This window comes from Chenopodium quinoa, unplaced genomic scaffold, assembly GCF_001683475.1.
Source record: "Chenopodium quinoa cultivar QQ74 unplaced genomic scaffold, ASM168347v1, whole genome shotgun sequence".
In the NCBI taxonomy this organism is placed as follows: Eukaryota; Viridiplantae; Streptophyta; class Magnoliopsida; order Caryophyllales; family Amaranthaceae; genus Chenopodium; species Chenopodium quinoa.
In genome coordinates, this window is record NW_018743608.1 from 753,046 (window position 1) to 757,274 (window position 4,229).

The following is a 4,229-nucleotide window of genomic DNA, read 5'->3' on the forward strand; positions in this document are numbered from 1 at the left end:
ACTTGTAAACCGTTCACGAGGTGAAGTTTACACTCCTTAACGATCCAGGAGATCGTCAACTCCAATAGGTATGGAACCATGACTGGTAGTTCGGGGATGAAGGTACGAATCCAACCTAAAAGAGATTGAACCTGCCCTAATAATAGGCCTCTACTTTATTCTGATCGTACTCATGTGCGCTTTCTGACTAACATGCAATCAATATGATTAACCCTAAACATGTTTAATCTATGTTGGTTGAATATTAATGCACAAATAAAACTATTATTGGTGATCACTTGAATTATAATCAAATTAACCCTAAACAAGATTATTAATTATCTTATTAAGCGTGATTATAAGTACCAATTCCCTTAAAACATGCATAAAAGGCGTGATCAAGCAATAAAAATAAATATCAAGCAACATAATAATAATAATAATAATAATAATAATAATAATAATAATAATAATAATAATAATAATAATAATAATAATAACAATCATAATTATAATCATTATCACAATAATTAATAACAATTATAAAAATAATCATGTTAAAGCATAATAATAGCAAGATCCTAGGCATGATACTAACAAGATGAATGACAAACCCTAGCATGTCACTAAGCAATAAAAATCACAGCTTTAGCCCTAATATGATACTAACATGAATATTAGGAAAAGAATAGGAAGCATCGCAGGAATCATAATTGTCATATTTGATATTTTAACCTTTTCCCTAAACATGATACTAGGAATCATTATTATCATTCAAAACATCAAATTAAGAAAAACATCCTAACATGATTCTAGGAATCATAATAACAGTCTAGACATGATTTCTATATCATAATATCAAATAAAGCACTTACTTGGATGCCTTGTATCTCTTTCTAATAACAAAATACACACGTTAGTAACTTCAAGGAAAACAATTAAATTAAACAATTAAATTAAATAATTGAGAGAGAGAATTAAAGAAAGTTTAGACTAGATTTGTGACCAAACCCTCAAAAATTAAAACCTTTCACGTCTAGGGCGAAGGCAACTTCGAACTATGCAACGTGTGTCTAGATCGTGTGAATGTGGAATTTTGTAGAGAAAGCTTGAGAGAGAGAAGAGATTCTTGAAAACTAGAGAGAATAAGAAAATTGATTGTTGATGTTAATTTAAAACGGAGATTCAGGAGGCTATTTATAGAGAAAATCAGCCAGATGGATAAAAAAACGAATCAGAGTTTCGACGAGAATAAACCAGATGCCAGACATTAGCGCCAGACGCCAAACATTAGCGCCGGACGCAAGGCATTAGCGCTAGAGGCTAAGGTTAGCGCCAGGCGCAAATCCTGTCGTCTGGCGCTAATTTAGTAATTTGGCCATACAGAAGGGCAAAATCGTATTTTCCTTAAAAACACTTCTTTTATTCTGATTAAAACTCTAAAAAGTTAACTAACAATGCTAATTTAATGAGGAATGAAAAGAACCTTCTAGAAGTATCCAGAAGACTAAAATCAATTCTAATTGCATTAGGAATGTTAAATCAATCTTAGGCCCTCCTCTAGATCATTGGGCCGCATATAAAGATCAAACCGGGCCTAGTTTAGTAATTTGGCCATAACTTCCTCATTTTTCATCGGAATTGGGATTATAATATATTGTTGGAAAGCTCTTTTTGAACCTGGCCTAACTACACTATTATTGAACCCTTGCCATGGACCAAACCAAACTGGATTGGCTGTTTTCTTAAAATAGGTTTTGAAAAACAGAGAGAAAGAAAAGAAATAAAACTAGCCGCAACACTAGACTTTCCATTATTTCACTTCATTCGATTATGATTCGACGTGAAAGGTACTCATCAATGGGTTTGGTTTTTGGGAGACACAAATGGGTGTCTATAGAAGCCCCCACTTTGACTGAGTTTGGAGAAACGCAAGTTTCAAAAACGAAAGTCAAAGTAGCGATAGGGACGGAGAATGATTCAGAACGTTCTGCGGTCGTAAATCACTCTTGTAACGCCGATACCTGCAAACTAGTGTTAGTTAAACAGATAAAAGTGTTAAGAAACACGTATCTTGCACCGTCGAGCACACGTCTCTAGAGGTAACCGATTTGTTGTTGTTGCATTGTTGTTTGTGACAACCTTCTACAATCTAGGGAACGCCATCTTGTTGTTTTGATGTTCACTCGTCTCTGAACAATAGAGCTTTTTTGGATATGTTCACGCGTCTATGAACAAAGAGCTTTTTTGGCTATATTCACGCGTCTCTGAACAAAGAGCTTCTTTGGATATGCTCACGCGTCTCTGAGCAATGGAGCTTTGATGATAAAATATCTTTGATGATATGTCCACTCGTCTCTGAACAAAAGAGCTTTAATAGGATGCCCACGCGTCTTTGAGCAGGAAAGCTTGAAATACATGTCCACGCGTCTCTGAACAAAGGAGCTTGAATGATATGTCCACGCGTCTCTAAACAAAGAGCTTTGAATGATATGTCCACGCGTCTCTGAAAAAAAGAGCTTTTTTTTTATATGTCCACGCGTCTCTGAACAATGGAGCTTTTGGAAGAAATGTTCAAACGTCTTTGAACAAAAGAGCTTTTTGATATGTCCACGAGTCTCTGAGTAAAATATCTTTGATGATATGTCCACACGTCTCTAAACAAAAGAGCTTTGATGATATGTCCACGCGCCTCTGAACAAAAGAGCTTTGATGATATGTCCACGCGCCTCTGAACAAAAGAGCTTTGATGATATGTCCACGCGTCTCTGAACAAAAGGGCTTTTTGATATGTCCACGTGTCTCTAAACAAAAGAGCTTTGATGATATATCCACGATTCTCTGAACAAAAGAGATTTTTGATATGTCCACACGTCTCTAAACGAAAGAGCTTTGATACTTGAATGTTTGTTGAGATCGTTCGGTTTGCTGCGAACAGGAGCTTTGCTGAATGGTTGTATCCTGTAAAAATCAAAAGATTGCCAAAAGACTTTGCTAGCGTTTTTCTTAGGGTTAACCTAAGGCTTGATGTTTTTTCTTAGGGTTGACCTAAGGTGATTGACTGACTTGAGGTTGACTCAACGTGATTGACTGACTTGAGGTTGACCCAAGGAGAATTGACTGACTTGAGGTTGACCCAAGGTGAATTGACTGACTTGAGGTTGACCCAAGGTGAATTGGCTGACTTGAGGTTGACCCAAGGTGAATTGACATGTGTGACTCATGACTCGTGTGTGCATTGTATTCTCATTGTGCGACTCGAAAATGTAAAAAATAAGAAATTTTACGTCATTTTTGTGGAGGGTACTGACTTTCTCCCGAAAAAGAAAGACGCGAAAAAAGTAAGAAGCGAAGTTTTTGAATGTGTATGTTGAATGTGCTTAATCCGTTAATGTTGTCTCTCACAGTACAAGGATGGCAACATCTTAGACTATCCTAGTTGACTCGATAATGAAAATATTCAGGTAACTTAGGCGCGGAGGCTAAGTACTTCATACTTTGTGATGCAATGATGATTGATATGACAACGCATGATTCAACGTTGTGTTAAGATTTCATGACAAAGGGTTCTTAAGTGAAGTATATTTGGTCATGTATCTGTGCAGTGTGTGAAAGTGATTCTAAAGTTAGGTCGCAAGAGCTAAGTGTGTGGAAAAATAACATTTTTAGAAAAGTCAAATGATGGTGACTCTTAGGCTAGGTAGGCTAATGATGTAGGGATCAAGCCCCCCAAGTCTAGCTCTAAGTGGATAGGTATGAGCATAGGAGATTCCTAGATATGATCAATTATGAATGTAAATATGAATGCATTTTTTATTACGGCCGCACCTCGATGTGAGGTTGCCTACGTATCCGTTAGGAATCAGGCCGAACGTAGCTCTAGCCGAACCTCGCACAAGTGTGTATACCTCAAAAAGGTCTTAATAAGGGTTGTAATGTGGTTAGGCTAAAGGTTGAAGAAGAAATGGATAAAGGTTTAACACCCTAGATAAGCCCCCAAGGTGTGCAACCTTGCTTTTGAATCTTTGTAATTTTATGCTTGAGGTTTAGCTCTCTTTTTTTAGCTTTTTTTTTTTGCTTTATTTATTTTATTTTTATAAGTGTGGGCAATCCCGATCATGCGGTCTATCACACACTTGGCATTCATGTTTCTCAGGCACAGTACCGAGCACTCGATAAGAGACGCAATCTGAGACGTGTTCATATCAAAGACATTGGAACACTTTCCCTTTTGTACATTTTTTTTTGCT